The sequence below is a fragment of the Cucurbita pepo genome, unplaced genomic scaffold, assembly GCF_057944985.1.
Source record: "Cucurbita pepo subsp. pepo isolate OVF unplaced genomic scaffold, ASM5794498v1 scafford_6, whole genome shotgun sequence".
Classification (NCBI taxonomy): domain Eukaryota; kingdom Viridiplantae; phylum Streptophyta; class Magnoliopsida; order Cucurbitales; family Cucurbitaceae; genus Cucurbita; species Cucurbita pepo.
The window spans coordinates 454,957-467,881 of record NW_028257911.1 but is presented as its reverse complement, the minus strand read 5'-3'; the positions used below and the strand labels follow the sequence as shown (position 1 = coordinate 467,881).

Here is a 12,925-nt window from a genome sequence, read left to right as displayed (position 1 = left end):
TGATAAGCCCGAGAACCGTGCCCTCGAACGAGCATGTAATTAATTGTTTGGACTTTTATTGAAGAAATACTTGTAGGAATCAAGGGTGGAATGATTGTGGGCACGTTGTATGCTTGATTTAGCCAAGAAATAAATTTATGAGCTAAACTTAGTATCCGAGGTCTAGGTTGATTGGCCCAACAGGCTGTTTTCGCTAGACGAAGAGTGTGATTGAGTCTTTTGTTACGTGATTTTCGAGGCTCCAAATCTCAAACCGTGACGGAAATGACAAAAAGAAAGGAAAATAAAATAAAAAGGTAAAATTAAGTTAAACATTAAAATAATGCAATTTAAAATCAAACGGCACCTCGACCAAAACAAATTGAAAAAAAAATGCAAACATGTGTTTTTGAAAGGTTTGTTACAGACGGAGAAAGGGTTCGGGATACTGTTTCGAACGAAATATAAAAGGCCCAAAGTATAGAGACCGGGTCGACACTCATAAACGACCCTCAAGTGACAATGCAGCTCTCAAACGCTCCCCCACCTCGAGCGACAGTTAGCGAAGACGTGAAAAAGAAATCTAAAAGGCGGCGAGTAAAAAAAGTACTCAGTAAGCAGCCTACTTGTAGGCTCTCATCGCATCCAGTTCCGGGTAGGTTTCCGCGAGCTGTTCTCTAGGCTCCAGGAAGTTTCGGCTTTACTCTATAGTCGTCTGACCTTCTGGGGAAGCTTCCAATGGTGTCGTGGTGTAGTTGGTTATCACGTCAGTCTAACACACTGAAGGTCTCCAGTTCAAGTCTGGGCGACGCCATATCTGAAAATTTTATTTTTATTCTCTTATCTTTATAATGTGGATCATTTTAGACCTCTACGAGAAAGTTCAGGAGCTTTTTAGAGCCTTGATAAGCCCGAGAACCGTGCCCTGAACGAGCATGTAATTAATTGTTTGGACTTTTATTGAAGAAATACTTGTAGGAATCAAGGGTGGAATGATTGTGGGCACGTTATATGCTTGATTTAGCCAAGAAATAAATTTATGAGCTAAACTTAGTATCCGAGGTCTAGGTTGATTGGCCCAACAGGTTGTTTTCGCTAGACGAAGAGTGTGATTGAGTCTTTTGTTACGTGATTTTCGAGGCTCCAAATCTCAAACCGTGACGGAAATGACAAAAAGAAAGGAAAATAAAATAAAAAGGTAAAATTAAGTTAAACATTAAAATAATGCAATTTAAAATCAAACGGCACCTCGACCAAAACAAATTGAAAAAAAAATGCAAACATGTGTTTTTGAAAGGTTTGTTACAGACGGAGAAAGGGTTCGGGATACTGTTTCGAACGAAATATAAAAGGCCCAAAGTATAGAGACCGGGTCGACACTCATAAACGACCCTCAAGTGACAATGCAGCTCTCAAACGCTCCCCCACCTCGAGCGACAGTTAGCGAAGACGTGAAAAAGAAATCTAAAAGGCGGCGAGTAAAAAAAGTACTCAGTAAGCAGCTACTTGTAGGCTCTCATCGCATCCAGTTCCGGGTAGGTTTCCGCGAGATGTTCTCTAGGCTCCAGGAAGTTTCGGCTTTACTCTATAGTCGTCTGACCTTCTGGGGAAGCTTCCAATGGTGTCGTGGTGTAGTTGGTTATCACGTTAGTCTAACACACTGAAGTTCTCCAGTTCAAGTCTGGGCGACGCCATATATGAAAATTTTATTTTTATTCTCTTATCTTTATAATGTGGATCATTTTAGACCTCTACGAGAAAGTTCAGGAGCTTTTTAGAGCCTTGATAAGCCCGAGAACCGTGCCCTCGAACGAGCATGTAATTAATTGTTTGGACTTTTATTGAAGAAATACTTGTAGGAATCAAGGGTGGAATGATTGTGGGCACGTTATATGCTTGATTTAGCCCAGAAATAAATTTATGAGCTAAACTTAGTATCCGAGGTCTAGGTTGATTGGCCCAACAGGCTGTTTTCGCTAGACGAAGAGTGTGATTGAGTCTTTTGTTACGTGATTTTCGAGGCTCCAAATCTCAAACCGTGACGGAAATGACAAAAAGAAAGGAAAATAAAATAAAAAGGTAAAATTAAGTTAAACATTAAAATAATGCAATTTAAAATCAAACGGCACCTCGACCAAAACAAATTGAAAAAAAATGCAAACATGTGTTTTTGAAAGGTTTGTTACAGACGGAGAAAGGGTTCGGGATACTGTTTCGAACGAAATATAAAAGGCCCAAAGTATAGAGACCGGGTCGACACTCATAAACGACCCTCAAGTGACAATGCAGCTCTCAAACGCTCCCCCACCTCGAGCGACAGTTAGCGAAGACGTGAAAAAGAAATCTAAAAGGCGGCGAGTAAAAAAAGTACTCAGTAAGCAGCCTACTTGTAGGCTCTCATCGCATCCAGTTCCGGGTAGGTTTCCGCGAGCTATTCTCTAGGCTCCAGGAAGTTTCGGCTTTACTCTATAGTTGTCTGACCTTCTGGGGAAGCTTCCAATGGTGTCGTGGTGTAGTTGGTTATCACGTTAGTCTAACACACTGAAGGTCTCCAGTTCAAGTCTGGGCGACGCCATATCTGAAAATTTTATTTTTATTCTCTTATCTTTATAATGTGGATCATTTTAGACATCTACGAGAAAGTTCAGGTGCTTTTTAGAGCCTTGATAAGCCCGAGAACCGTGCCCTCGAACGAGCATGTAATTAATTGTTTGGACTTTTATTGAAGAAATACTTGTAGGAATCAAGGGTGGAATGATTGTGGGCACGTTGTATGCTTGATTTAGCCAAGAAATAAATTTATGAGCTAAACTTAGTATCCGAGGTCTAGGTTGATTGGCCCAACAGGCTGTTTTCGCTAGACGAAGAGTGTGATTGAGTCTTTTCTTACGTGATTTTCGAGGCTCCAAATCTCAAACCGTGACGGAAATGACAAAAAGAAAGGAAAATAAAATAAAAAGGTAAAATTAAGTTAAACATTAAAATAATGCAATTTAAAATCAAACGGCACCTCGACCAAAACAAATTGAAAAAAAAATGCAAACATGTGTTTTTGAAAGGTTTGTTACAGACGGAGAAAGGGTTCGGGATACTGTTTCGAACGAAATATAAAAGGCCCAAAGTATAGAGACCGGGTCGACACTCATAAACGACCCTCAAGTGACAATGCAGCTCTCAAACGCTCCCCCACCTCGAGCGACAGTTAGCGAAGACGTGAAAAAGAAATCTAAAAGGCGGCGAGTAAAAAAAGTACTCAGTAAGCAGCCTACTTGTAGGCTCTCATCGCATCCAGTTCCGGGTAGGTTTCCGCGAGCTGTTCTCTAGGCTCCAGGAAGTTTCGGCTTTACTCTATAGTCGTCTGACCTTCTAGGGAAGCTTCCAATGGTGTCGTGGTGTAGTTGGTTATCACGTCAGTCTAACACACTGAAGGTCTCCAGTACAAGTCTGGGCGATGCCATATATGAAAATTTTATTTTTATTCTCTTATCTTTATAATGTGGATCATTTTAGACATCTACGAGAAAGTTCAGGTGCTTTTTAGAGCCTTGATAAGCCCGAGAACCGTGCCCTCGAACGAGCATGTAATTAATTGTTTGGACTTTTATTGAAGAAATACTTGTAGGAATCAAGGGTGGAATGATTGTGGGCACGTTGTATGCTTGATTTAGCCAAGAAATAAATTTATGAGCTAAACTTAGTATCCGAGGTCTAGGTTGATTGGCCCAACAGGCTGTTTTCGCTAGACGAAGAGTGTGATTGAGTCTTTTGTTACGTGATTTTCGAGGCTCCAAATCTCAAACCGTGACGGAAATGACAAAAAGAAAGGAAAATAAAATAAAAAGGTAAAATTAAGTTAAACATTAAAATAATGCAATTTAAAATCAAACGGCACCTCGACCAAAACAAATTGAAAAAAAAATGCAAACATGTGTTTTTGAAAGGTTTGTTACAGACGGAGAAAGGGTTCGGGATACTGTTTCGAACGAAATATAAAAGGCCCAAAGTATAGAGACCGGGTCGACACTCATAAACGACCCTCAAGTGACAATGCAGCTCTCAAACGCTCCCCCACCTCGAGCGACAGTTAGCGAAGACGTGAAAAAGAAATCTAAAAGGCGGCGAGTAAAAAAAGTACTCAGTAAGCAGCCTACTTGTAGGCTCTCATCACATCCAGTTCCGGGTAGGTTTCCGCGAGCTGTTCTCTAGGCTCCAGGAAGTTTCGGCTTTACTCTATAGTCGTCTGACCTTCTGGGGAAGCTTCCAATGGTGTCGTGGTGTAGTTTGTTATCACGTCAGTCTAACACACTGAAGGTCTCCAGTACAAGTCTGGGCGATGCCATATATGAAAATTTTATTTTTATTCTCTTATCTTTATAATGTGGATCATTTTAGACATCTACGAGAAAGTTCAGGTGCTTTTTAGAGCCTTGATAAGCCCGAGAACCGTGCCCTCGAACGAGCATGTAATTAATTGTTTGGACTTTTATTGAAGAAATACTTGTAGGAATCAAGGGTGGAATGATTGTGGGCACGTTGTATGCTTGATTTAGCCAAGAAATAAATTTATGAGCTAAACTTAGTATCCGAGGTCTAGGTTGATTGGCCCAACAGGCTGTTTTCGCTAGACGAAGAGTGTGATTGAGTCTTTTGTTACGTGATTTTCGAGGCTCCAAATCTCAAACCGTGACGGAAATGACAAAAAGAAAGGAAAATAAAATAAAAAGGTAAAATTAAGTTAAACATTAAAATAATGCAATTTAAAATCAAACGGCACCTCGACCAAAACAAATTGAAAAAAAAATGCAAACATGTGTTTTTGAAAGGTTTGTTACAGACGGAGAAAGGGTTCGGGATACTGTTTCGAACGAAATATAAAAGGCCCAAAGTATAGAGACCGGGTCGACACTCATAAACGACCCTCAAGTGACAATGCAGCTCTCAAACGCTCCCCCACCTCGAGCGACAGTTAGCGAAGACGTGAAAAAGAAATCTAAAAGGCGGCGAGTAAAAAAAGTACTCAGTAAGCAGCCTACTTGTAGGCTCTCATCGCATCCAGTTCCGGGTAGGTTTCCGCGAGCTGTTCTCTAGGCTCCAGGAAGTTTCGGCTTTACTCTATAGTCGTCTGACCTTCTGGGGAAGCTTCCAATGGTGTCGTGGTGTAGTTGGTTATCACGTCAGTCTAACACACTGAAGGTCTCCAGTACAAGTCTGGGCGATGCCATATATGAAAATTTTATTTTTATTCTCTTATCTTTATAATGTGGATCATTTTAGACATCTACGAGAAAGTTCAGGTGCTTTTTAGAGCCTTGATAAGCCCGAGAACCGTGCCCTCGAACGAGCATGTAATTAATTGTTTGGACTTTTATTGAAGAAATACTTGTAGGAATCAAGGGTGGAATGATTGTGGGCACGTTGTATGCTTGATTTAGCCAAGAAATAAATTTATGAGCTAAACTTAGTATCCGAGGTCTAGGTTGATTGGCCCAACAGGCTGTTTTCGCTAGACGAAGAGTGTGATTGAGTCTTTTGTTACGTGATTTTCGAGGCTCCAAATCTCAAACCGTGACGGAAATGACAAAAAGAAAGGAAAATAAAATAAAAAGGTAAAATTAAGTTAAACATTAAAATAATGCAATTTAAAATCAAACGGCACCTCGACCAAAACAAATTGAAAAAAAAATGCAAACATGTGTTTTTGAAAGGTTTGTTACAGACGGAGAAAGGGTTCGGGATACTGTTTCGAACGAAATATAAAAGGCCCAAAGTATAGAGACCGGGTCGACACTCATAAACGACCCTCAAGTGACAATGCAGCTCTCAAACGCTCCCCCACCTCGAGCGACAGTTAGCGAAGACGTGAAAAAGAAATCTAAAAGGCGGCGAGTAAAAAAAGTACTCAGTAAGCAGCCTACTTGTAGGCTCTCATCGCATCCAGTTCCGGGTAGGTTTCCGCGAGCTGTTCTCTAGGCTCCAGGAAGTTTCGGCTTTACTCTATAGTCGTCTGACCTTCTGGGGAAGCTTCCAATGGTGTCGTGGTGTAGTTGGTTATCACGTCAGTCTAACACACTGAAGGTCTCCAGTTCAAGTCTGGGCGACGCCATATCTGAAAATTTTATTTTTATTCTCTTATCTTTATAATGTGGATCATTTTAGACCTCTACGAGAAAGTTCAGGAGCTTTTTAGAGCCTTGATAAGCCCGAGAACCGTGCCCTGAACGAGCATGTAATTAATTGTTTGGACTTTTATTGAAGAAATACTTGTAGGAATCAAGGGTGGAATGATTGTGGGCACGTTATATGCTTGATTTAGCCAAGAAATAAATTTATGAGCTAAACTTAGTATCCGAGGTCTAGGTTGATTGGCCCAACAGGCTGTTTTCGCTAGACGAAGAGTGTGATTGAGTCTTTTGTTACGTGATTTTCGAGGCTCCAAATCTCAAACCGTGACGAAAATGACAAAAAGAAAGGAAAATAAAATAAAAAGGTAAAATTAAGTTAAACATTAAAATAATGCAATTTAAAATCAAACGGCACCTCGACCAAAACAAATTGAAAAAAAAATGCAAACATGTGTTTTTGAAAGGTTTGTTACAGACGGAGAAAGGGTTCGGGATACTGTTTCGAACGAAATATAAAAGGCCCAAAGTATAGAGACCGGGTCGACACTCATAAACGACCCTCAAGTGACAATGCAGCTCTCAAACGCTCCCCCACCTCGAGCGACAGTTAGCGAAGACGTGAAAAAGAAATCTAAAAGGCGGCGAGTAAAAAAAGTACTCAGTAAGCAGCCTACTTGTAGGCTCTCATCGCATCCAGTTCCGGGTAGGTTTCCGCGAGCTGTTCTCTAGGCTCCAGGAAGTTTCGGCTTTACTCTATAGTCGTCTCACCTTCTGGGGAAACTTCCAATGGTGTCGTTGTGTAGTTGGTTATCACGTTAGTCTAACACACTGAAGAAATACTTGTAGGAATCAAGTGTTAATTGTTTGGACATTGTTTGTTTGGACTTTTATAGAAGAAATACTTGTTGGTATCAAGGGTTAATTGTTTGGACATTGTTTGGTCTTTTATTGAAGAAATACTTGTAGGTGAAAATTTTAAGAGTTTTAGAGCCTTGATAAGCCCGAGAATCGTGCCCTCGAACGAGCATGTAATTAATTGGCTGGAATTTTATTGAAGAAATACCTGTAGGAATCAAGGGTGGAATGATTGTGAGCACGTTATATGCTTGATTTAGCCAAGAAATAAATTTATGAACTAAACTTACTATCCGAGGTCGAGGTTGATTGGCCCAATAGACTCTTTCCGCTAGACTTTGGGATGTAGGGAAGATGAAGGCCTTCGATTCTTCAGCCTTACCTGTATTAGGAGTTGCGAAGAGAACTCTCATCAAATTGGGGACTTTGACTGGACGAACCGACTTGGTGATAGTCAAGATGGATGACTTCGATATCTTGTTAGGGATGAACTTCCCTACTAGAACACAAAGTCATCCCCGGACCCCTAAGAAAAAGTTCATTTGTAACAGGGTCAAACCCGACGATTGTCCAGACTAACACCCGCCAACCAGGAAGGGTGAAAAAGATGTCGACACTACAGTTGAGGCAGGATCTAAGCCGTGATTAACTTACACTCAGTGCCATTACCGAATCAAAAGAGGGAAGCTCGAGCGAGCCAACCTCAACAAAAGTCTCGCGGTCAATTGAAAAACATCGCAACATGAGACAAGGAAGTCAGACAAAGTATTTTCTCCAGCTAGGAAGATAATAGCAAAGTTGATGTCATATCAGGGGCAGAATCACCTTCCACGAATGAATGTCATACGTCTGAATCCGAGCTAGCCGATTTCTACGAGCAGCTAAATGACTTACTAATAGTTGGGTCCATCAGGCCCTCAAATACCACTGTTAGTGATCATCCAAGTGTTAGAGAGAGACAACAAGCCAACACTGCCACCAAGGAAGGGAGAAAGAGACAAACCTTAGAAACAACACATGGTCACGTAGAAGTACCATCAAGACAAGAAGGAGAAGGGTCGGTTAAAAGCGTCGACCAGGACAGTTTTAAGAAGAAGAGAGAGTTCTAATGAAGTTGAGGTCAGATCAACTCCGAGATCAAAACAATAAGATTCGAAGACTGGTGAGAAAATACTATGGACCAGTCGAAGTTATTCACAAGATCGGAAAGGTGTCATATAGGATCCATTTGCTCCCATGGATGCGGACTAGCCCTGTTGTCCACGTCAGTAACATGAAACACTACTCTTCTGAAGTAAAAGACATCAAGCACTGAGAGGGGACATGACCTCACATAAAGAAGAAGAATCCCGAAGCAAAAGATGCAGGAGAAACTTTGACGGAGGAGACGCTAAGAGCTGACGAACCAAGAATCAGTTTTCAAAACCTCCTTACAGAATTGACGAGACTCCGCAATACTGAAATCAGCTGGAAGCACATTGAAAAGACCTAAAAGTCAACCTCAGCCTACAACACCAAGTTGTAATGAGTCGGTTGACAGAGACGTCAACCAATTGAGTGAGGGAGGACGTCACGATCATGCTTGTCCAAAGTCTGTTGCTTATGGCCGCATGATAGATGTCCTAGTCTTGCTTCTTTGGGTCGGTTGACAGGGATGTCAACCAATTGAGTCCTAGTTTTGCTTGTTTGGGTTGGTTGACAAGGACGTCAACCAATTAAGTGGGGGAGGATGTCACGGTCATGCATGTCCAAGGCGGGTTGTCAATGGTTGCATGACAGATGTCCCGGTCTTGCTTGTCCAGGACGTGTTGTCCATGGTTGCATGCTCGTTCCAAACCCTTTTTACATGCTTTCATCCTAGATAGGTCTTTACCATTTCATATATTGGGTCAGTATGATGGTGTATGCCCGTTCACCAAAATCATGTCTACACTTGCAAGGGCTAAAATGCCTCAAAATGTACTATAAGGGGATATGATTAGTTGTCAACTTCTCCTTACTCGATAGTTATATGCAGTCAGCCGTTGTTGTTGCCTCTTGCTTACATTCCCATATAACACCAATTTCAATTTCTCAAATCTTGTTTTCAAAACTCTATTTCGAAATCTCTCTGCTCCCGCTTTCTAAAACTTTTTTCTTGAACTAGGGCCAGAGGCTCGAGCATACGTCGCTTGGTCGTAGGCGATGCGAGAACGAATAGACTTAACTCACTTGTTGCTGAGAAGTGAGTATCGCACAATCACAAGTCCGCTGCCATCAAAGTGCTATTGTGACAACGAGTAGAATGGAGAAGTCAGTTATGGTCGACTCAAGAGTTTTATGTTTTTATTTTTATTTATTTATTTTATTGATAGACGTTTCCGCAGTTAGTTGTTCATTCGTTTAAACTGTGTTTGTGGACACCTAGTTTATAGGGACTAGGGAGTGATAGTGACACCGAGTTAACTAAGTGGTTTTAAGTTTTTATGTTGTTTGATTAATTTTTTTTAGGTTGCCCACCTTTTAACCTTTTTAAAGGGACGCGCACCTGATTTTAACAAATTACCTCTTTTGCATATTTCATTTGTTTTAAAACTCGTAAAATCACTTTTCTTTGTAACATCCATGACTGCTATGGGTAAGAAAAGTTGGGTCTTTTACCTATGATTTTTCATTAAAGTATTTTAAGTTTTAAGATTTTTTATTTATTTTTAGGTTACATTCACACCGTTTCTAATTAGGGTGATACACAAACTCTTGGAATACCTCAAGTAAAGTCAAAGGTTTCATTTTGAGGTTATAAAAACGTATGTATATTATCATTGTAAATACAATGATAATAAAAAGAGCATTTGTACTCTCTTTTAGTCAATTACTAAGTTTCAATGTCCCACCTCATTTAATGTACCTTATATGACTTTTGTAATTAATTTTGTAAGTTAATTTATGCATCGTCCAACTATCATTCATTTTTCTGTCCGTAAACATTAATATTCGATTCCTTGTCCGTGAATTTCAACCTAACTTGTACAAAGGTGAAAAATCGAACTACGATCATTGAGATGATATTATATTAATATCTTATCCTCTAAATTATATTTGGATCGACACACTTTCAAAGTAAATCAATAATGAAGAATGCCTCGAATGAGTTATCATAAATATATAAAATTAAAAAAAATATGAATTTATTTATAAAAATTAATTCTAAAGCATGAGAACTTACATTAATTATAATTTATAATAAAATTTCCAAAGGTGTTCAAATTTTAATAGCAAAATAATATTTAAAAAACATTCAATTTAATAATTTAAATACATTCGTAACATTGATACAAAAGCAAACATGTAAAAGTTTTTTTTTTTTTTTTTGGCAAAATTTACCACTTTATTTTAATTAAAATTATTTATAAATATTTTTAAAGTTTTGATTTGAAATTTAATGGTTAAGTGATTTTTAAAATTAAAAGCATAAAATTACATTAAAGCCAATAAATTTAAGCTAAAATATAAATAAAAAAAAAAACTCAAATATAAGAAATTACGTTAATTTATTGCAAAAAAAATTAATTTTAAGATATGTGATATTAAGTTTTAATTATAATTAATGACAGAATTTTAGAGAATTTTGAAATTTAATATCTTCAACTCCCACAACTATATAATGAGCTAAGTTCTTCTATTTTTTTATATCAAAGAAAATTTGTAATTTTTTTTAATATATATTTTTTTATTTAAATTAAGGAGAGATGAGAACCCCAAATAGTTCAACCAAACAATCTCGAATACAGGTATTAATATTTTTTTATAAATATTTTGAAGTTTTCTTGCGGTTCAATCAACACGGGCCGATAATGAAACAGAGGATAGGATCAATAAGTTGTGTCATCAAACGGAGGAATTTGGATCTGAAGGGTCCGACAAACAATATAGAGTTAACCCAAATAACAATGGTCCAAGCCAAAGCCAATGCAAGCAATACACTTCGGTATTATTGTAAAACTACAAATAAAATCTAAAATATAAAAGGATGGTAGGTTACAATAAATAATTGTATTTTAACAGGTATATTCAAGAGCTTCTGCCATCGACAACCAATCTTGCAGTGAAGAATGACCTCATAGTTTGTGAAAATACAAGATACTGAGTGAAGCATTTCAAGAAGGAATTGACTTATTCTTCAAAAAGGATTATAGAAGCATGTTGAATGTCAAGAAGGTTGCACCAAGAGCACAGGCGAGTTGTAGCGTGATTTTCAACATACCACTCGAGAAACAAAGCCCACTAGAGGAGAGGAATAGGGAGATGAGGATTCTCATTGCCATGACTATAGTTTCCGGCTCCATGATTGCATCTTAACGACCTACTCTAACTCTATCCAGACTCTTTTGAAATTTAAAATGGTTGTCTCTCTTTTTCAACAAATGTTTATTTCGAAAGATTTATATTAGAACATCTAATAGAAAGTATATTAAAAAATAAAAATTGTGCATTAAAAGTTGCTTTGAAATTAATATTTTTTTAGAAAATATTAAAAAAACAGAAAAAAATTCTTTAATTATTTAACTTTGTAGTATAGTGGTAATCACGCTAGTCTTATCGAAGACTCCCATCTCAATCTTGAGCAATAGTAATTTAATTTACACAACTCCGAAGTTATCTCAAAGAGAAATACATGGTGGAGAATCCCTATTTAAATAGATAATAGGGGAGGAAGTATATTTTATATTTCTATCTTCGATCTCGACCCCACCAAATTCTCGTGCGTAGAATACTTAGTATATATGTGTCGAATACTACGATATAATTTTACATTTTATGTTCAATATTTTATTATAGTTTGCTTATGGAACATTATTAAATTATAATTTATTATGTTTTATATTTTTTTTATACTAGAAATTATATTTTACCATAGAAATTACCCATTAAAATTTCATTGAAATTAATTTTTTTTTTTTTTTTTTTTTAGAAAATTATAAAATAAAGATGAAGAAAATGCTTTAATTATTTAACTTTTAGTATGTTCTTTTTAGACATCAAGTTGTTGTGGTGCAGTGGTTATCACGTTAGTCTTACACACTAAAGTGTTTCTCATGCCTAGGATTCATATCGATTACCTATTTATCTTGAAGTGTTTCTTAGTTATCCTACATAGCATTGCTCTAAAGGCTCCTATATTTGTTGTATCTTTATGGTATATGAAGACACGTTTAACTTTAGAGCTCGTATGATGGAGCCACCAGAAAGAAAGATGTACTTTTGGTATAGATATTAACTATCCATTCTAATATGCATTTCTTAACCATTATATCCAAAACCGTTCTCATTCCGGTGTGCTGTTGGTTCATTCATAAATCTCTCATTTAAGCATCAAATTTATTTGACTAATATTAGCTATCAATTCTAGTATGCATTTCTTAACTATTATATCTAAAACCGTTCTCATTCAGGTGTGCTCTTGGTTTATTCATAAATCTCTCATTTAAACATCAAATTTATTTGACTAAAACGACAAACAAACAAAAAAAAAAAAAAAAAAACAATATGTTTGTATCTTTTATCTTCTTGCCAAAAAGTGCTACTTCTTTGAATAAAGGGTATATAAGAGCAAAAATGGAAGTAATAAAGAGCATATTGGATATGGAATATACTTAGAATCAAATGTAGAATCATCCAAATGTTGGCCTTCAAAATCAAATTCAAAAAATAATCAGCATATTGTAATTAATTGAGTTATATTTAAATTTATATGTTATGAACGCTTTGAACGAAGTATTTAGCTTCGAATTTGAGCTAATATAACTGTTTGTTAGTCCGAGCCATTGAATTTCCCATTTCCAAAACCTAATACTTAGACTATACGATTGCTAACTTTTACGAACTAACTTAAAAAGGTTATTCCATGAAGGTCAGTTTTAACATAGTTTAACCAATAAGAATCTAATTATTATTTCAAAGGTCATAATTTGATTCTCTTACTCTCACAA

The 12,925-nt window shown here is 37.3% G+C and overlaps 4 non-coding genes across 4 annotated transcripts; all 4 read left to right on the top strand.

The window, feature by feature from the left end:
- The first annotated feature begins 719 nt into the window (after positions 1–719).
- Positions 720–793, top strand: TRNAV-AAC (transfer RNA valine (anticodon AAC)). Its single transcript has one exon. It is a non-coding gene; the product is annotated as a tRNA-Val (tRNA).
- An 806-nt stretch (positions 794–1,599) lies between these two features.
- On the top strand, positions 1,600–1,673 carry TRNAV-AAC (transfer RNA valine (anticodon AAC)). Its single transcript has one exon. It is a non-coding gene; the product is annotated as a tRNA-Val (tRNA).
- Positions 1,674–2,480: 807 nt separating this feature from the next.
- Positions 2,481–2,554, top strand: TRNAV-AAC (transfer RNA valine (anticodon AAC)). The gene has a single exon. It is a non-coding gene; the product is annotated as a tRNA-Val (tRNA).
- A 3,454-nt stretch (positions 2,555–6,008) lies between these two features.
- Positions 6,009–6,082, top strand: TRNAV-AAC (transfer RNA valine (anticodon AAC)). The gene has a single exon. It is a non-coding gene; the product is annotated as a tRNA-Val (tRNA).
- Positions 6,083–12,925: the final 6,843 nt, after the last annotated feature.